General features: G+C 35.1%; 1 protein-coding gene across 12 annotated transcripts in view; it reads right to left on the bottom strand.

Annotated features, from left to right (window-relative positions):
• Positions 1-22,424, bottom strand: part of ARHGAP32 (Rho GTPase activating protein 32) — a 369,190-nt gene that overhangs the window by 59,107 nt on the left and 287,659 nt on the right. The gene's annotated exons all lie outside the window — the stretch shown is intronic.

The following is a 22,424-nucleotide window of genomic DNA, read 5'->3' as shown; positions in this document are numbered from 1 at the left end:
GATGAAAAGATATGTACAAAGATTATGGGATAAGAAGTCATGGATAGGTTTTCATCTGCATCCCTAGAAGGAGTACTTATCACAGATCCATTCATGGATTGAAATTAAAGTTTTGCAAAACACTTTACATGGATTCTTTCATTGGAAGCTTACACTAAGCATATACATTTGGTTCTAAAGATGTTATTTCCATTTTGCAGAAGACAAACCTGAGGCTCCGAGAGATGAAGTGATTTGTTCATCTTTACAAATCTAGCAAATGTCAGAGGTAGGAATACTTTATGCAAAATGGCAGCATTAATGAAGTCAACATAAACCAATTTCACCTCTCTGGGGATCAAGGTGATTTATTACATTCCAAGATTACATAGACCAGTCCTTTGGAAAATGGATCACCAATGATTTTGGGGTGAGAGAGTATAGCTATAGATAGTGCTAAATCTGTGACAGTAACTAAATAATCAAAAATAGTATGCTATTGAAACTAGGCATTGAGCAGAACCAGAAGATCGCTGTACACTTCAGCACAATACTATATGAAGATATATTCTGATGGAAGTGGATATCTTCAACATAAAGAAGATCCAACTCATTTCCAGTTGATCAATGATGGACAGAAACAACTACACCCAGAGAAGGAACACTGGGAAATGAATGTAAATTGTTAACACTACTGTCTATCTACCCAGGTTACTTATACCTTAGGAATCTAATACTTAAAGTGCAACAAGAAAATTGGATTTACACACATATATTGTATCTAGGTTATACTGTAACACATGTAAAATGTATGGGATTGCCTGTCATCTAGGGAAGGGAATAGAGGGAGGGAGGAGAAAATTTGGAAAAATGAATACAAGGGATAATGTTATAAAAAAATTACTCATGCATATATACTGTCAAAAAAATTTATAATTATAAAATTTTAAAAAATTAAAAAAAAAAGAAACTAGGCATTGACCCATACCATACACCAAGATAAAGTCAAAATGGGTTCAGGGGCATAAAGAATGAAATTATAAATAAATTAGAAGAACATAGGATAGTTTACCTCTCAGACCTGTGGAGGTGGAAGGAATTTGTGATCAAAAAAGAACTAGAGATCATTATTGATCACAAAATAGAAATTTTTGATTACATCAAATTAAAAAGTTTTTACAAACAAAACTAATGCAGACAAGATTAGAAGAGAAGCACTAAACTGGGAAAACATTTTTACAGTCAAAAGTTCTGATAAAGGCCTCATTTCCAAATTATATATAGAAAATTGACTCTCATTTATAAGAAATCAGGCCATTCTCCAATTAATAAATGGTCAAAGGATATGAACAGACAATTTTCAGATGAAGAAATTGAAACTATTTCTAGCCATATGAAAAGATGCTCCAAATCACTATTAATCAGAGAAATGCAAATTAAGACAACTCTGAGATACCACCACACAACTGTCAGATTGGCTAAGATGACAGGAAAAAATAATGATGTATGTTGGAGGGGCTGTGGGAAAACTAGGACACTGATACATTGTTGGTGGAATTGTGAATGAATCCAACCATTCTGGAGAGCAGTTTGGAACTATGCTCAAAAAGTTATCAAACTGTGCATACCTTGTGACCCAGCAGTGTTACTACTGGGCTTATATCCCAAAGAGAAATTAAAGAAGAGAAAGGGACATGTATGTGCAAGAATGTTTATGGCAATTCTTTTGTAGTGGCTAGAAACTGGAAATTGAGTGGCTGCCCATCAATTGGAGAATGGCTGAATAAGTTGTGGTATATGAATGTTATGAAATATTATTGTTCTATAAGAAATAACTAACAGGATTGTTGGGATTACTAGGTGAGAACTCGGGTTGTCTGGATAGTGACAAGGTGAGAATTCAGGTTGGACAATTACAAGGTGAGAACTCAGGTTGACTTGATGGAAGGAGCAGGCTCATTGGCTGAGGTGGTTCTTCCCAGAAGCCCTTGCATTATCCCACGCCCATTCTCTGGGAGAATAAAAGAGAGGACTCCCAGAGATAGAGAAGACTCTGCATTGCATCAGGCTTGACGGGGCTCCCTGCAGGAAGGGAAGTCACTTCTCTGGACAAGAGTTAACAGCAACTACCTGGAGACAACGGTTCGCTACAGGAAGAAGAATCTGTCTGAGAGATTTGAGTAGACACAGCAGATCTCTTCCCAGAGAGTGATCCGGCAGCTTCTGGAGACGACAGCGTGCTACAATTGGCGCCCAATGTGGGGCAAGGACTTTTGCTTATCCTGACAAGAGGAGCTAGACCAGACCTTTGCAATTTGGCGCCCGAACAGGGACAGACACAGTCCTGATTCCAGTGGAAAAGCTTCAGATCTAGATCTCAGTCTCTCTGACCCAGAAGCGTGAGTAACGAGGAAACTTTGTTAAAGATTAAGTGAGCGTGCTAATAGATAAATAAGGAACTTAACTTGTTAAGGGCTAAACCAGGAATCTCTTATAGCTGAAATGGGGCAGATGTTAGCTATATTCAATCCCTGGACCTCAGCCGACTCAACCCCAACCCCAGAAGCAACCTCAGCTCCACCCCCATTCAGGAGTGGTACTATAGAGAGTATAATCAAGATAATTGAGGAGCAGAGTTTACTTGTAACCTGGGTACAGATTGCTAAACTCTTGGCTGCATTAAGACGCACATCCCCTTGGTTCTTAGAGGAAGAAAAGATAGATGTAGATAAATGGAAGCTAGTGGGATATGAAATGAAAGAATTTCAAGCAAAAAATGGGCCTCGTTCAATTTCTGCAGAAGTATTTTATATCTACAACATAGTTCAATTAGCCTTAAACTATCAAGCAAGTTGTAGGGGAAGGAAAAGTTTTAAAAATGAACAGAGGAGGAAGTGTGAGAAAAAAAGGAAAGATCAAGATCTTGCCCTAGAGCAAGAAGATTTAAATGAGGAATTATGGTATGATTCTCTTGAAGAAGCTTCAACTCTGCCTAGAGAACAGATTATTGACAGGCCCACATCAACCCCACCTTCAGAGGTGGAGGAAGAAGGAGGGGAAGAGGCAGAAACACAAACAGAATTGCCTGTGAAGCAGCCTAAGCCTATGACAAGATTAGAAAAAGCATTGGTTAAAGCTAAGAGAGAAGGACAGGATATAAGTGATTTTATACATGCATATCCTGTGATTGAAAATACTGACTCTGTAGGTAAAAAAAGGAGAAGATATGCACCTTTAGATTTGAATAAAATTAAGGATTTGAAAAAAGGTTGTACCCTTTATGGGGCTACATCAGCTTATGTCAGAATGTTACTAGATGGTTTGTCTTATGAAGTCCTAACCCCGAATGATTGGAAATCCATAGCAAGGACATGTCTGGAACCTGGAGAAAATTTATTATGGCTTGCAGAATTTCATGAATTATGTAAAATTCAAGTCAGATGCAATTTGGAAATAGGAGTTAACACACAATTCACTTTTGAGCACTTAGCTGGTGAAGGTCAGTATGGAGAGAATTCGGAACAGATTAATTATACCATGACAATATATGAACAAATTGCTAAGGCTGCAATAAAAGCTTGGGGTGTCCTTCCTGGACAGAAAGATCGTGGAGAGGCTTTCACTAAAATACAGCAAGGTCCCAATGAACCTTTTGCAGATTTTGTGGGACGTTTGCAAACTGCTGTCAAAAGAACTATTGGAGAAAATTCAGCTACAGAAATAATGACCAGACATCTGGCTAAGGAAAATGCCAATGAGGTTTGCAAAAGAATTATATGGGGATTAGACAAAGATGCTCCTTTAGAGGAGATCATAAGACGCTGTGCTACAGTGGGAACAAATGCTTTTTACACCTGGACAATGATGAATGTGGAAAGACAGGGTCCCTCCTGGCAAGGGCCTTCTAGAGAAACTCGGCAATGTTTTCAATGTGGAAAAATTGGGCATCTAAGAGCTCAGTGTAGGTATGGAGATACAGTGAGAAGACAGGGTGAGAGAAGACCCAAAACTCCATGTCCAAAATGTCACAAAGGCCTCCACTGGGCCTCCGAATGTAGATTGACCCAGGGAAATGACAGGTGGGGCCCAGCTTCAGCCCCCCAAGTGGGGCATGATGGCAGCCAAGGTTACATCCAGAGAATTTTAAGACATGATCAATCAGCCAAAAGGCAATCAGATGGAAGAAAGGGATTGAAATTAGGAAAAATTGAGTTGTGTGCAGTAGAGACTACCGAGATACTCCCTGGAGAAGTGAAATCTGTTCCTGTTGAGCCTATGGATCCTTTGCCTCCAGGCACAGAAGGCTTGACCATTTCACCTTCTGAGAGTGCCTACAAAACAGTGTCTATCCATACACTGATGTGGGAGACTGGAGAAAGTGTATCTAATATCCCAGTCACTAACACAGGCAGACAACGTGTGATTTATCAACCAGGAGAAGTAGTAGCATCAGGCTTATTGTTACGGACCCCTAATAAGCAACCTAGTGATAGTCGCCTAGATTTTGACTCCAATGAACAAAATCCAGGAATATATTGGACAGCAGCTGTGACAGCTGACCGACCTATGCTTACTATTTATATAAACGGAATACCATTTGAAGGATTGGTAGACACGGGTGCAGATCGTACAGTTATTAGAGGTGCCAATTGGCCCGGTCACTGGCCAAAGATTAAAGCAGACACCTATATGTCTGGGGTGGGAGGATCAATAGCAGCAGAAGTTAGTGCTAGGCCTTTGAGATGGGTATTTGAAGGAGAAACAGGAGCTTTTACTCCTTTTGTGGTTGAAAAAATCCCCATCAATCTGTGGGGAAGAGACATTTTACAGCAGATAGGATTACAAATAAGCACTTCGGCTTTTTAGGCAGGGCTGCTGTTGAAGGCCTACCTGCACTTTCACCAGTTCCTATTCAGTGTGGGTAGAACAGTGGCCCTTAAGAAGTGATAAAATTCAGGCCTTATTAGACATAGTGCAAGAACAACTTGACCAAGGACACTTGCGGCCTTCTCTAAGTCCTTGGAATTCCCCAGTATTTGTGGTGAAAAAGAAATCTGGAAAATGGAGGATGTTAACTGATCTAAGAAGAGTAAATGAACAGATGGAAACTATGGGAACTCTTCAGCCTGGACTTCCATCTCCTACTCAGTTGCCAAGAGAATGGCCTCTATGGGTTATAGACATTAAGGATTGTTTCTATTCTATTCCTCTAGATAAGGAGGATATGAAAAGATTTGCTTTTTCAGTGCCTAGTGTTAATTTGGCCGAGCCTTATAAAAGATATGAATGGACAGTTTTGCCACAGGGAATGAAAAACAGCCCTACTATGTGCCAAATGTATGTTGCAGCTGCTCTTGCTCCAGTAAGAAAAGCCTTTCCAAAAGTAATATTGTTACATTATATGGATGATATTTTGGGATGTGCACCTGAGGAACAAATGTTAGAGGCATGTCTACAAAGGACCATGGAAACATTAAAGTACTACAAACTGCATATAGCTACAGAAAAAATTCAAAGACATGCTCCTTTTCAATATTTAGGATATGAAGTATATCCTAAGACACTCACAGTACAAAAGCTTTCTTTAAGAACAGAGAAGTTGAACACCTTAAATGACTTTCAAAAATTAATAGGAGATATCCAATGGATGCGTCCAGTGTTAGGCTTAACTACCAATCAACTACAACCTCTATATGACATTTTAAGGGGAGACAGTGCTTTAAATTCACCACGCCAGCTTACAAAAGAAGCACAAAAGGCTTTGAGAGAAGTTGAACTGGCTTTATCCAATGTGGTTGAAAGAGTCACTCAAAAACCCTTGGAAATATCAGTTTTTGCTACAAAAGAGGCACCCACAGCAGTCCTTCACCAAGGAGACAGAGTGATTGAGTGGGTGAACCTCCCAGCACAACCAGAACAAAGCCTTACACCTTACCCAGTGCTTGTGGCTAGGATTTTATTAAAGGCTATTAAGAGAGTAACACAATTATCTGGAATAAGTCCTGAAAAAATATACACATTCTATACTAACGCACAAATTAATGTATGCTGTGAGACCATCCCAGAATGGCAAATTTTATTGGCCACCGCTCCAAATTTTGCACATGGATCTCCATTAAAGATAACCCGGCTACTACATAATTGGCGATGGATCTTTGAAGAAAAGGTTTCTAAGGTTCCTCTTAAAGGACCAACAATCTTTACAGACGCCTCCAAAGAAAATATTTGTGCTGTATACTCTCATGATTTAACCATAAAGAGAGTAATCAGGACTCCTTTTCAATCCACTCAACAGAATGAATTATTTGCTATCATGCTAGCTCTTAATTATTACCCAGGAGACGTAAATATAATTACTGATTCAGCCTATTCAGTAGGTGTAGTACAAAGAATTGCCACAGCCCAAATAAAATTTGCAGCCTCTAATATTTATCAGCTCTTTAAGGAACTTCAAGAGCAAGTGAGAAAACATCCAGGCAAGATTTATATCTTGCATGTCCACTCACATAGTGGACTTCCAGGTCCCATTTTTGATGGAAATTCAAAGGCAGATAGCCTTCTAACCATGTTAGCCAGTAGTCCTTTATTTCAGGAAGCACAAGAATCTCATTCTAAATATCATCAGGCTGCTCGAGCTTTACGTTTACAATTTGGAATCACAAGAGAGGAAGCTAGGAGCATAGTAAAAAGCTGTACAGCTTGTCTTCCTTTCCATGCTCCTACACTCCCTCCCGGGAAGAATCCTCGTGGTTTGAGACCCAATGAAATCTGGCAAATGGATGTGACCCATTATAAATCTTTTGGTTGTCTATCTTTTATTCATGTCGTGGTAGACACCTTTTCAGGATTCACATTTGCAATGCCAGCAGCAAAAGAGACAGCCCGAGTGGTCACTGAATTCCTTATACAAGCTTTTGCAATTATGGGTGTGCCACAAGCAATAAAAACAGACAATGGACCTGCATATACGTACAAACATTTTACACACTTTTGTGCACAGTATAAGATTTTACATACCACGGGCATACCCTTTAATCCTCAAGGGCAGGCAATAGTAGAGAGAAGAAACAGAGATATTAAGACACTCCTCCAAAAACAAAAGAAAGGGGGAGCCACAGGTAGCCCTAGGGAACTTCTAAATTTAGTTCTCTATACCATTAATTTTCTAATTTTTGACAAAGATGCACTGGCTCCAGCAGACAGGTTTTATAACCCACCAGAAGGGCAGTGTCCAGTGCGAGCATCTCCACTGTCCTTAGATAATCGCCAGGTGATGTGGAGAGATCCAGAAAGTGGTGAATGGAAGGGACCAGATAGGTTAACTGCCTGGGGGAGAGGGTTTGCTTGTATTTCTTCAGCAGGAAAAGGAATCAGATGGGTACCAACGAGTCATATTCGCCTTGTCCATCAGAGAGAGACAGAAAAAGAGAAAGACCTCAAAATAAAGGAGAAGATCTAAGAAACATCTGACACTGAAAGAGCATGGATAATAAGAAGACTGTTAAAGAACTTTAAAAACCAGCAGGAATCATTGGACTTCCTCACACAAGATGAGACTAATGGACAATGGACTTATGGACATTTATAAATTTTCAATTTATGATTATTTGATTATGTTATTTGTCATATACTTCTAGCATGTATTATGTCACTATGTTACTATGTGCTTATGTAATTTATGTAATTATGTGTAATACTTCCCATATTGATGGATTTATGTTTCAAGATCATGACTGACCTATGTTCTAAATCAAAAGAAAGGGGGAGATGTTGGGATTACTAAGTGAGAACTCGGGTTGTCTGGATAGTGACAAGGTGAGAATTCAGGTTGGACAATTACAAGGTGAGAACTCAGGTTGACTTGATGGAAGGAGCAGGCTCATTGGCTGAGGTGGTTCTTCCCAGAAGCCCTTGCATTATCCCACGCCCATTCTCTGGGAGAATAAAAGAGAGGACTCCCAGAGATAGAAGAAGACTCTGCACTACATCTGGCTTGACAGGGCTCTCTGCAGGAAGGGAAGTCACTTCTCTGGACAAGAGTTAACAGCAACTACCTGGAGACAACGGTTCACTACAGGAAGAAGAATCTGTCTGAGAGATTTGAGTAGACACAGCAGATCTCTTCCCAGAGAGCGATCCAGCAGCTTCTGGAAACGACAGCTCGCTACACAGGATGATTTCAGAAAGGTCTGGAGAGGCTTACATGAACTTATGCTCAGTGAAATGAGCAGGACCAGGAGATCATTATACATGGAAGCATTATACATAGATCAATTCTGATGGACGTGGTTCTCTTCAACAATGAGATGAACTAAATCAGTTCCATTTGTTCAATAATGAAGAGAACCAGCTACACCCAGAGAAAGAACTCTGAGAAATAAGTATGATCCACAACACAGCATTTACACTCCCTCTGTTTTTATCCACTTGCATTTTTAATTTCCTTCTCAGGTTATTTTTACTTTATTTCTAAGTGGAGGGGGTAGGGGTGAAGGAGGGGAAAAGTTGGAACAAAAGGTTTTGCAAGGGTCAATGCTGAAAAATTACCTATGCATATATCTTGTAAATAGAAAGCTGTAATTTAAAAAAAGAATATGCTATTGATAAATGTGGAGAAATGCTTAAAAGAATAGCATGTTTAACACATTGGATTATTACTGTCTAGGGAAGGAGGATGGAGGAAAGCAGGGAGAAAAATTTGGAACACAAGGTTTCTCAAAGGTTAATGATGAAAACTATCTTTGCATGTATTTTGAACATAAAAAGACATTATTAAAATTACTTTTTTAAAAATAATATGCTGTACTAGTGGTCCTGTATCATTATCTTAGCCTATAAAGAAAAATTTGCATACTGCCAGAAATCTAAGAGGTGCAAAATAAATTAATTTTAATGAAAATGGCATTTAAAAACCAAGGATTTTTTTAAAAACTTTACTGACCAGAAATCAGAATCAATTAGGAGAATAATATGCTAAAGATGCTTTCAGTGGTCAAATAGTACCTTTTCCAATCAAAATTTAAAAAAAAAAGTCTTTATGAAGGTTTAGTTAGCACATGGAAATTCAAAATAAATTAGTTACAGGTTAATATAACTTTAGGGGTTTTTTTGTTTGTTTCTTTGTTTTTAATAAGGTCTTGTGCTCCACCAGAAGAATTCAATCTAGAATACAAACAAACCTCCTTTACTACACATAGTGAACAGTATTCAGCAAAAAACAAACAAAGAACCACAACTCCCATCTCAGAGGAGAGTCCACAGTCTGGTCAAAGGATATATATATATATATATATATATATATATATATATATAGATATATATCTATATCTATCTATATAGATATATATCTATATATATATATATATCTATATATATCTATATCTATATATATATATATATATATATATTTACTTTAAAGTTTAAACTGCAAAAGTAGTACTAGACAGAGATCTCTCTGCACTTATAGAAAGGAATAGAATTAAGAAGTCACAATGGAAACAGGGAGATAACTACAGGAGTGAAAATTCCCTTCTAAGATGTAAGCTTTTTTAAGGCAGGAGGGTTTTTTTGTTTTTATATCTCAGCACTCAACACAATGCCTAGGATAAGGTACTAACCACTAGAATAAGGACTTAGCAAATTGAATAAACAGATTTGCTTTTGTCATCCATAGTCTCTTGTACTCCAAAAGTGGTATGATTCTACAAAAATCTTTTTTGAAATTTTTAGACTGCTTGATTTAGAAAAATATCAATGAAAAAGTTATGTGCACCAATGATAGCTTTTTTTCTAGAAAATGGTGGGGTGGGGTTTGTTGTTTTACCACAGGCTGAGAATTTTGTCGTGTTCCTATAAGAAGAAACCAGGGACAGGATATGGTGGTGGACAAGAGCATAATTTGGCAGAGGTTCTTGTTCTATCATTGCTTAGTTTTACTCTCTATCATTGCCTTGAAATAAGGAACAGTTTAAGACCAGCAACAGAAATAAAATAGGTGTTTTAAAAAAAAAAAAAAAAAAAAAAGGAAGGTATAAAAAGACTAGAAAGAAAGGAAAGGGCCAAATCTCAACATGGGTTTAAAAAAAATTTGGTTTGGGATAAGGAGTTAGAAGAAGTGAATTCTAGTCTCTCTTCTCACACTAACTTTGGGTCTTTGTTTCTGTCCTTATAAAAATGAAGTTGTTGGACATCTCTAAGCTTCCTCTTGGTTCTAAGAGAATCTAAAAATTTGGATTCCATTTGATTCCATTTCATCTCAGCCTATATATTCCAGAAAGAGAGGAATTTCTTCCCTGAAACTTTGGCTTCCTCCTCTTTAAAATAGAAGAAAATGGACTAAGTGATTTCAGGATTTAGGCAAGCAGGGTTGGTTTCAAATATTTCCTTTGCAAAAGCATCTATTTTCTGTACAGGTTAGCACTCAACTTTTCCTTTTCCAACAATGGGGCTTCTTAGATATTAAATGGAAAGAAAAAGAGACAAAGTATGATGGGAGGAGTCAGCATCATCACTTCTGACTCTTTCTGCCATGTGGTTTTGGGCATGTTATGGATCTTCTCTGGACCTTGAGAAATCTCATCTGGAAATTGGATTAGGTGACCTAAACAAGAAGCTACAAAGTAGTCAAATGAGTCTGGAACATCACCTCGAGGTGATTGTAATCACAATGCCCTAGAATCTTGTCACATTTACCATCATCACCAACTCCCAAACAAAAGATTATGTGAGATATTTGACCTGCTCACTAGTGGGGGGAAGGTGATAATCAATGCCTCGATTGATGAGTAGTGACAAAAAGTTTGAACACAGCAGTTAGATTAATATGACTAAGTTTTCATATAAACCTGTTAATAAATTAAACATATGCCAAATATATCTCAAATTTAAAACCCACACACTCTCTCTCTCACACCCCAAAGGCTACTATGCTAAATATATACTTTTAAAAAAACTGTATGTCTTCATTGTATTTAGAAAAGGTCATTTGCTGATGTCTTTCAAATTCATAAAAAAAAAAACTACATAATCACATGTGAAACAAATGAAAATAATTTTCAAAAGTCATAAAGATATCTGGGTGACATCTTATTATCAGTGACTAAGGTAGCGCTATTCAGCTATTCAGAATTAACACTTCAGTTCTCTAATTCCAATGATTAATCTCAAAATATGTCTGAACAATGTTTTTTTGACAATATGGATTCCATTTTGAGAATTTTCTGAAAATGATTTCTCCCCCAACCTCTAATTACTACATTCTTCTCTTAAAAAAAAAATATGTAAACGACAGGATGACTAATGCTCTGTTATATAACACCATGAGTGAAAATAGAGTAACTCTTAGCAACTGTCAAAGACATTTTTCTTTCCCCTGTTACTAAATTGATGCTATGAACTAAGCTTCTAAAAATTCAACTCAGGAAAGAGCAAATTTTTAAATAAAGACTTATGCAAGGACTGAAAAACCACTTAGATCAATAGCTTATGTAATAGCTTATGTAGCTTTTCTAGGACATTTCTGTTATAATCTACTAAAAAAGCCTGTAGCCATGTAAATAGTTAATTTGAGGACAAATTTAGGATTATGCAAGAGAGTATAACAAAGGGAAAAAGAATATCACTGGAAATATGTATCATTAAAAATGCTTGGGAAAAGGTAAGACTGGAAAAAGAGGTAACTGGTTCATGGACTGAAAGCAAGGGATAAACAAGAACAGATCCGATGTTGCACTGGCAATCACAGAATAACATGAAATCTAGAGGCAAGTTCTCAGCACACTGAATGGATACCTTGGGGAGGACTGGGGGAGAGGAGACATGAATTACACAGCATGAGATGGCATGGATCAATTGCAATCTGCACCTGTTCTCCAATTATGAGTTCTTGAAATCTCCATTTTGAAGTGCCAAGGCCAACCATTCTCACTCCTCTATCTTCTCTTACTATCTACACTTTTTTTCAGCTCCTTTTATATGTTGTCTTTTTCCCATTAGAATTGGATGTTAAATTAATATTCTCGGTATTCGATAGGGGCCTTGTAGTTAAGTCAGTCAACATTTATTAAGCATTTATCATATACTAGTCATCTTACCAAGTCTCAGAGAAAGTATTTTTTAAGAAACTCAACAATAATATCTTGTCTTAAAGCCTGCATCGTCTACCAGAGGAGACAATATGCAAACAACTATGTACAGAATACATACAAAATAAATTTGAAGTAGTAGCGTAATAGAAAGCTAAAATTAAGAAAAACTAGGTTGCATGTACAAGGTGGGACTTCAGTTGAGACCTGAAGGAAACTAGAGGAAACAGAAATGAGAAAGGAGAGAGAGAAGAAAACCAAAGTAACAAAAATACCCAGTCAAAAGATGGGAGTATCTTGTGCGAAGACATCAAGGAGGCTGTTCTTACTAGAGTACAGTACATGCTGTACGTAAGGTGAAAGAAGACTAAAAAATGTAGGAAGGGGCCAGATTATATATGGTTTAAAAAGTCAAACAGGAATTTATATTTTATCCTAGAGCCAATAGGAAATTACTGGAACTGACTGGATAAGAGAGGACATGTTCAAACTTGTTCTTTTAGGAAAATGAATTTGCAGCTGAGTAAAGGATGGACTAGATGAAGTGGGGAGAGATTTAAAACAGTAAGAACAACAAGAAAGCTACTACAATAATCCAGTTATTAGATGATGAGATTTTGCACCAGGGCAGTTGTAGTGTCAGGGGACATATGTGAGACAAGATACAGAAGGAATATATACAGGATATATTGAATTTAAGACATCTATAGGTAACCAGTTCAAAATATCAAATAGGAAGTTGAAGATGTAAGGTTGGAGATCCAGAGAGAAGTGAGGGCTAAATGGATAAATCTGATAATTATCTGCGAGATGATAACTGAATCCTTAGAAGCTAATAATATTACCAAGTAAATTAGTGTAGAAGGAGAAAAGAAGAGAGCGAACTTTAGATATCAGGAGGAGGAGGGTATACAGGAATAGGGAATAGAACTTGAATCAAAATCCATAAAAGGAAACTGAAAGAAATCTAAAAGGAAAAGGACTTACTTATAAAAGGCCATTAGATTTGGTAATTAAGACATTATTGATAAAGAGTGGCACGAGCAGGAAAAAAATTATTTGTCAGGTCTGTAGATAGGGAAAGAGTTCAAAATCAAACAAGCGATAGAAAAGTTCACAGGAGGTAAAATGAATAATTACACAAAATGAAAAGGGTTTTTTGTTGTTGTTGTTGTTGTTCAAATAACAATCAATGGAGCTAGAGTTAAGAGAAAAGCAAGGAAATGGGAGGGGATTTTTTTAACAAGTTTTTCTGATAAAGGTCTCACTTTTAACACATATAGAGGGGTGAACAGGTAGTTTTCAGAGAAAGAAATGTTAGCTATCAAATATTCATATGAAAAAGCTTTAAATAATTAATACTTAAAGAAATGCAAATTAAAACCACTCTGAGGCACTATGTTATGTTCATCAATTTGCCTAAATTCACCCAAAAATTGAAAATGAAAAATCCTGGGGATGTTATAGAAAAACATACTTTAATGTGTGATTGATGGAGTTGTAAACTAATCCAACCATTCTAGAAAGCAATTTATAACTATACCTAAAAAGCTAATAAATTGTACATGATCTTTGATCCAGAAATATAATTACTACTACGATATCCAAAAGAGATCAAAGAAAGAGCAAAAGGGCGTGTATGTGTATATATATATATATATATATATATACAGAGAGAGAGAGAGAGAGAGAGAGAGAGAGAGAGAGAGAGAGAGAGAGAGAGAGAGCGCACTTCTGCTTTTATATGATGTCAAATAACTGGAAACTGAAGGGGTGCCCATCCCCATCATCCAAGTAATAGCTGGACAAATTATAGCATATAAAGGTAACAATACTGTTTGAAAAAAAAAAAAAAAGATGAAGGAAGCAATTACAGAAAAAACTGACAAGATATAGGTTCTCACTTAGTAATCCTAACATTTATCAACCTGTTACAAATATCGCTACAGATAAAAGCAATAATACTATAAAGATAGTCAACTTTGAAAGATTTAGAAACTCTAATCAACACAGTAACCAATCAAAATTTCAAAGGACCCATGATGAAATAGGCTATTGATCTTCATATTGAAAGCTGATGAACTCAGTATGTGTGTGTGTGTGTGGGGGGGGGGAAGATAAGGGAGGAGCATGTCTAATGCAGAACTCTGTTTTGCATGACTATACATATTTGTAACAGGTTTTATTTTTCCTGCCTTCTTAAAGGGCAGATGAGGGGGAGAAGGGAAGAGAAGAATTCAGGACTAAAAATAAATTTTTTTTTGTTTTGTTTTGTTTTGTTTTTAAAGAGATCCTTGGTAACTTTGCAAAGAACAGTATAAATTCAACAGTGAAGCTAAAAGCCAGAATGCAAAGAATTAGGACTAAGAGGACAGGAAAATATTTAGCAACAAAAGGAGAACTCTAAGAAGAGAGCTAGCAGGGAAGGATAGATTAAGTGTTTTGTTGAGGATGGGGAAGATAAAGGCTTTTTGTAAACAACAGGGAAGCAGCCAGTACACACAGGTAGATATTAAAGATTAGTAAGAATGGGGGATGATAGTAATTTGCTGTAGAAGTTGGAGTGGAATGAAGTCATTTCTCAATGTAGAGGAATTTGCAATAGCAAGGAAAAGGGCCACCCCTACATTTGACATAGAAGTAAAGGAGGAGAAAGTCATGGAAGACATCTTTATGATGTGAAATAAGAAAAAAGGCAAAGAGAGCGAAGCTCTTTGCAAATGGCCTGAAGTGCCACTGCAGTAAACTGTGAGGCAAGCTTCTCAGCTGAGAGGTTTGGGTTTGAGGGAAGCTATGGGAGATTTGAAAAGAAAAGAATTTTCTTGGTGAGTGAGAGAGTAAGTAAATCAGATAAGTATAAAAAGATTGCCTTGCTGCAATTGGGACCTAGTTGTGATTAACATAATATCATAATAGTGAACACACTTAGCAATGTTCTCTACCTTCATTCAGCAATGTCAAAGAAGGGTTTAATAAATGCTTTTTGATTTGACTGTTGGAAAAAGTACCCACACTGATAAGCTCATGGACCCAGTGAAAGACTTACTAGGAAGCATAAGAATTATTTTATGCAAGTCCCTATAGTAATAACAGGGAAATTGTAAACTTAGTTATCTATTCATGAACCCCAACTCCAGACTCCATACCTTTCTGATAGGTTCAGTCTCTATGGCAAACCACTCCATGCCTGTCTTATGTATGTGAAGCACAGGAAATTAAGAAAAGAAAAATTAATTAGGAAATGAAACTCTTACACATGGAAAGTTTGCTTTGGAAACTGTGACTAACATTGGAAACTGTCACATAAAAATATGCTTTCATGAAAGAGATAAAAAGAACCACATCAGTGACAAATGGTCAATTCATTCATTCTCTGTGTGAAAACTTCCAGTTGTGCCAATTTCATTATTTTACAAAGTTGAATAGTTCTAAGTAATTAAGCGAAAGCATGACTTCCTGCAACTTCCTTTGCTGGTGCTAATTCTGTCTTTGAGAAATCTACATAGTATATATAAGATCTCTCCTTCCACACAATAACTTTACCATCTATGTAGAATACAAAAAAGTAGAAAAGTAAGTAAAAATATTAAAACGTTACACCAATCTGTTTTTTCTCCAGTAGCAACATGAAGGTAAAGCTGGACTAGAAAATATCAAAAGTATATTAAAAATAGATATTATATATATAAATTAGATTAATTTACTGAAATATGCTTTGCCATCTGACCACAAAATATTGTTATATAATTAAAAATGTTTATTAAAAAAGATTTAGTTATAACATGTTGGAAAAAATTATTGCTCGTTCTGTACTTACACCAAATCAATATAGTTCCTTATTTGCAAATACAATCTCATTAACTGAAATAGCTTCATTAGCATTGTGAGACCTAACTTCAAACGTGAAATAATAATTTTGAAAGAAATCAAGAAGCATTCTACTTTCTTTAAAAACAAAATCTTAGAAAGACAACTATAAATTAGAAAGTGAAATTAAATATGATAATGAATTCAACCATAACTAAAGTGCTGCTTTCTTTCTCATCTTTAGTATATCTCTTTCAACTTAGTTTTTTTTACATAATAAACATACTTATGTCTTTTTCATCCAGAGCAAAAAATACAACCCTCTTTGTTACAATTACTTCAGTTCCTCACAAACAATTCAAAATCTGATGTCCTTCTACTACTTTACTAAAAATGATGTCTCAAAGGTCATTGATGATCTTATTACTCACAAATCTGAAATGATCTCCCAAATATATCCTTTTGTGTAGATAATGCCCATATCTGTACTCTTCATAAAAACCTCTTTCCTGAATTCCAAACTCACATTTTCAATTAGCTTTTAGTCAGAACAACAACAACAAGAAAAGGAATAGTTCACATTTATGTAGTCTTTTATGGCTTATAAAGTATTTTTACTCACAAAAATATTGTGAAGCAGGTAACATAAGTGTATTACCATCTTTATCTTGGCATAAGTGTCTTACTGATATCTCAAACTCAGAATGTTCCAAAGCAGTCAACCATCCTTCTGATTTCAGGGTTTTTTTTTTTTTTAAGTAGCATTAAAACTTTGGAGTTATCTCCCACTTAGGCTATTATAATAATTGTCTGGCTGGTTTGCCTTACATCCCATTCCAATTCACTCTCTATTCTAGTGTCAAATCGATCTTCCTAAGAGCAAGTCTGGCCATATCCTCCCCTTATCTAATCAATGCCAGTGGTTTCTTGTTGCCTTTAGGATCAAATATAAAATCCTGCTTTGACTTAAAACTCTTCATGACTTGGCCCCTTCCTACCTTTTCAGTCCTCTTACACCTTATATCCATCATGTAATCTTTGATCCCAAAAGAATGTCCTATTTGTTGGTTCTTGCACAAGATACTCCCATCTCCCAACTCTGGGCATTTTTCCACCTGGGTAGCCCTTCTGTCTCTCCTTATTTTTGACTCCTGGTTTCCTTTGAGTCTCAGCTAAGTCCCACCTTCTATAAGAAATCTCCCCCTTAATCAAAGTGCCTTTCCTTTGACACTACCTCCAATTTATGCTATACATAATGTTTATTTGTACATAGTTGTTTGTATATTATTTCACCCTTTGAGTGAACTCCATGAGAACAAGAATTGTTGTTTGCATCCGTTCTCTGTATACCTGGAACTTAGTATAGTACCTAGCACAAAATAGGATTTTAATAAAAGCTAGGTGATCTACTCTTCATTTTATCAATTCCCTCTTTTTCAAATCTTTTTTCAAAGATAGCCTTTCAGTTTCTGAAGGCTATCCCTTTTTCATATTTGGTAGCTTTAATTTTCCTACCAAAAAATGACAAACAAAATGGTTTCAGAAAAATCTGAGATTAAGTGAGCAGAGCCATATTATTAACAGCAAATGCTATTTTCTTTTAGAAAGAAAACTGATGAACTTTGAGTTTAATTTGAAGCACGTTATTTATTTTTTGTGTTTTCTTAAAGAACATGGAAAATAATTTTGCTTGACTTCTCATGGATAAAAAACATCATATTGCTTGCTTTCTAAACGGGAAAGGAAGGAGCTGGAAAGTAGGAAAGAAGCTGCAATGTTTTGTTTTGTTTTTTAAAATAAGATGAATTGTTAAAAAAAAAAATTGTTCCTCCCTTGTCACTTTACTATTTCAGACCCCCATTGTTTATGGTGCAGACAACTAAAGTCATGTCTTAACCAACCTACTTATCTTTATTTTCTCATTTCTCTAATGGAATTGGTACCCACTCCCTATAAAATAAGATCCAAATTTCTTAGTTCTCAGATATGCAGTTCTAAGCTATATTTTTCAGACTTATCCCACTACTCCCACATCAAATACTTGTCACTCAAGCTGAAGATCCTTTTCCAGTCAATAAACAAGATCCTAAGATTTCCTGTCTCTGTGTCCCTTTCTACACATTCTCCTGTAATACAAAATACCTTTCATACCCCTACCCATTTCTACTTGCTGAAATCCTCTCATCCCTTAACTTTCAATTCAAATGTCACCTCTTGTAAGTAAAAGTACCCAATCCAGAGGGAAAGTCCCTGATATTTAAAACTTGTTTTATGCATTTACAATATTTTATATCTATTAAGTTAATCTACATGTTTTATCTCTATCATTGGACTATAAGCTCCAAGCGGGCAACAAATATCTCATTCCAGGGCTTCTTAAAGTTTTTTCACTCACAATCCCTTTTTGCCTGACAAATTTTTACATGATCCCAGGTACAGATAAAATAGCTACACAATCAAATATTTACTGATAATTAATCAGAATTTTGCACCCTCTACATTCAATTACAGTACCCCTTATGGGGTCGCAAACCATAGTTGAAGAAGCTTTATCTTGTTCAAGTTCATATACACTCAACTCTTAAAGTAATTATCATGCATGTAATAGGTATTTATTAAATGCTCATTAAGTTAAATTTGTAACAGAGACCAAACAAACCCATTTGGTGTATCTCTATCAGATTTAGCTAAATATACTTAAACCTCCTTCCTTATACTTTATCCATATCTATCAGATCCCCAATGTAGACTGAGAATATAAGGAATATAATCCAAAGATCTTCAGTTCAAGAAAAGAAAAACATATGTGACCTGGATAAAGTCTTCCCCCTCCCAGTGTTTTTGTTTTGTTTTAATTTCTTTTGTTTTGTTTTAGTGGGAAATGTCACTGAATAATAGAGAGATCCTGGATGAGTGCAACTTAAAAGTCTTATGAGGCTTGTCCATAATCACACAATCAGAATGTGTCAGAGGCAGGAGTTAATTCCAAAGGTCATCGCCTCTCTCACTGAGTATATTTAAACCAGTGTTTAAAAATAAGTATGAAAAAAAATTTAGCTTAAAAATATGCATTCAACTATGTAGGGAATTCTCTGAATAGGAATTCCTTTCTCTTATATACATGGACAATGTGAGTGAGGACAATTGCCAGATACTAAGAGGTTAAGTGATTTGCTCATGGTCACACAAAGCAGATGCTTATTCTTTGGTGTTTCTCAGTTTTTACATCAATGCTTCAATAGTTAAAGGGAAAAAACCCTAGCTTATGTCAAAATAGTCATCAATAAAGGAAATACCTAATAAACCATCTTCATGACTATAAATCTTGATATGGTCCTACTGACTTGATCTTTTCCTCAATTCTACCTACTACTGCTTCTAGTTCTTCAAAGGCAATATACTGGAAAGAAAGAATAAAATCTCCAAAAGAAATAATACTGATTGTATAGCTAAATTATTTTAAAAGAAAATAGAAACATCCTAATGGATAATTCATAAATATCAATAATTACAGAATATTATGACAAAATACAATGAATAGCTTTGTAGTTTTATTTCATGAAGTTAAAGTACAATGCAAGAATGTGTGATCTTCATTTCTTCGTTTTACCTATTGAAATGATATTCATTCAAAACTACCTAACACTCATATCTTAATTCTCCCAGACTTTATTCTCATACTTAATCTCTGTAGGATAAATTATAATCTTGAGATTATTCCTATTATATAATTTTATAATAATCTCTGAAATTTCTCTGAGTTCTATAAGTCTAAGCAAGAATAAAATGTTTTGACAGCTATCAATAGTCTTAAATAAAGAGATTAGAGTACTTTGATGCTGGTAAACTAAATGGAATGTTTAAAAAAAAATTCTCTGCTGTGAAGGAATCCTTCAAGAGAAAAAAAAAACTGATTAAATTCAAACGTTCTGGGGAAATGGTTTTATTTTGTTTTGTTTTTAAATCTGGACCATCCAATGTTCTACCAAGCAACAAAGACAATTGTTACTGATTAAATACTCAGTATCTCCGTTATAAATTGTATATTAGATTTAGATATATTGTGTTACATTTATATGGCATGTTTATGTCCAGGTAATAGGACAAAACATTGTTTTACTATTTAAATGTTTTTAGAGTTTATTTTTTTATGTTATATCAGTAGTCATATCTATTTCCCCCCATCCTTGGTTCAGAATGCAATCATAATATTCTGTGAAAAAAAATGTGATCTATTTTGTGATTCTATGTCCAGGGGGGAAAAATATGATTAGAAAAAGTGTCATATACACACACACAGAGTATCTGAAAATTCAAATTATTAAGTGATTATTTGAGCCTATATTTTCATTATCCATGTAAAAACAATGTTTATCTTCTAATTTTTTACATCAGGAATCAATAAGCATCTGATTTTTTTCCCCAAGCTTGCCCTTCAATAAAAATTCAATCTGAACTCTAGTTTACCATTACCAATAAAGCCAATTTGATTTAAGAGTTAAAAGATGTACCATAATTATACGTGATTGATCAATAAAACAAAATAAATGGGGGCAAAATGTCAGACATAATAAACTGATGGATGGCAACAACTTACAAGAGAAAACAGGGAAGAAAACTGGGACCAGTTCAGAAATGGTATTTTGGAATGTGCATAATTGAACATTTGACATCTGGACCATCTAACCTTGAAGGGAGAGAACTGTATTTCTCAGAAATATCACAGTTCATAATCAAAAGAGAGATGCACATCTTGATATAAAAAAAAAATAAAAACATACCTGTGAGATAGTTTAATCAGTTTTACTGATTAAAAACAATTCCTGAGAAGAGTTTTGACAGGTTCCCCATATTACTGACTAGATAAGTACACTGGCACAAATGAAAGAATAGTAGAAAATAACTACTATTTAGATAGTATAATTAAGACCGAGGCATAGTTTATTTTAGTAAACAGAGGTACAACAAGATAACATTATTTCAGGGTTTTCAATACAGCTATTATTTTTATTATAATGCCAATGATTAGCTAAAGTGTTTGGATATCCTAGTATCTTTGAACAAAGTTAAATAATACCATTCTTTTGATCTCCCTATTATAACCTATATTTTGCCAAACTGAAAAGGAGTTAGGTCCTTTCAACCATGAAAATTTGTATCCACCTTGTTATAACCAGTTAGAATATGACACCAATTATAGTACTGCAAATACAGCTCTCCTATTTGATAAACTGTGATAAAATTTGAGAAACTCAGTTTCTGGGATATGTAATTTTTTCCCTCACCATGTCAGCAAAAAATTGTGTGGTTAGGTACATTATGATTTATCACATATTGCCTGTGTGCTTCTGAATTCTTACAATAAATATAGCTGAGTATAAAATACAATTAATAGGTTTTGAGCTTTAAATATTTTAGATTGAAAAACCAATTGAATGATTTAATTTACTTCCAAATTCATGATAAACAAAATGAGCTTTATTTTGAAAGTGATAATTTGTACCATTTTGGTTATTATGTAGGAAACAATAACCAATTTCTTTTCTGCCAAAAATCAGAAGAGGAGAAAATGAGTATATACTTACAAAAATGAGTTAGAATAAAAATAAAAGATAAATTAAAAACTCTTAACAGTTATAATACTGAAATGGGATATAACAAGTTTAGGGAATAATTTTCTCTGGGGACAGGGACATCTTCTTGGGATGGGCAAAGTTTTAATTAATTTTTTACATTACACTGTTAAAAAAACTGAAACTTATTCATGAGATTATTTGCTTATCTATTATCTTATCTCATTCATACTGTGATGTCATTATTTACATCCTTCAGGGATCCAGCTGCATCAAAGATAAAAGAGGATGTATTTGTAAGTATTCAAAATATTCATATTACACCATAGGGGTAAAGATTTAAAAATTATAATTCTCCAATTTAACAAAATCAATTTCCCTTTTCCCATAATTTTCAGTCTGGTCAATCAGATTACAGTAAATTCAACAATGTGAGAAATCTATATAAATGTAAATTTGAATTTTACTTCTATAATTTTATTTCATCGTGACTTGAAGGGCTATACTAAATTTTAAGAAAACTTGACTTATCTCTATTTCTAGATCTGCTGCTTGAGGCAAAAATTTATTTTACCTTTGTAAGAAGCAAATTAACTGATCAATGTTATGATCATACACTGTGTATGAAATAGTAAGTAAGTAATAGTAATAGTAAGACCAAAATATGTGTCTATGATTCAAGAGTATTTCTTCTAGCTCACTCATTAAGATTTAACCTGGGTGCCTCACTAGATGCACCCCCCCAAAAAAAAAATACTTGAAATTTTTTCTGAAGACTTTGTCTCATTTCATTCTAACCTTCCCCAAAAGTTCAGGGTTCACATTTGAGGACCCGAGATGACAATAGATGTCTTTAAAAGCTTCTGATCTTCAAATTTTGCTAAGTGACCTTAAACTTTTGTTCTCTCTTTGACACTGGGACTTTAAAAAATTTCCAATAATGCAGGACTGATTAGGGTCTGGTTGGGCCTGCCAGGACAGC

This window comes from Sminthopsis crassicaudata, chromosome 3 (genome assembly GCF_048593235.1).
Source record: "Sminthopsis crassicaudata isolate SCR6 chromosome 3, ASM4859323v1, whole genome shotgun sequence".
NCBI classification, from domain to species: domain Eukaryota; kingdom Metazoa; phylum Chordata; class Mammalia; order Dasyuromorphia; family Dasyuridae; genus Sminthopsis; species Sminthopsis crassicaudata.
Note: the sequence above shows the minus strand (reverse complement) of the source record. Positions and strands in the feature narration are given on the sequence as shown.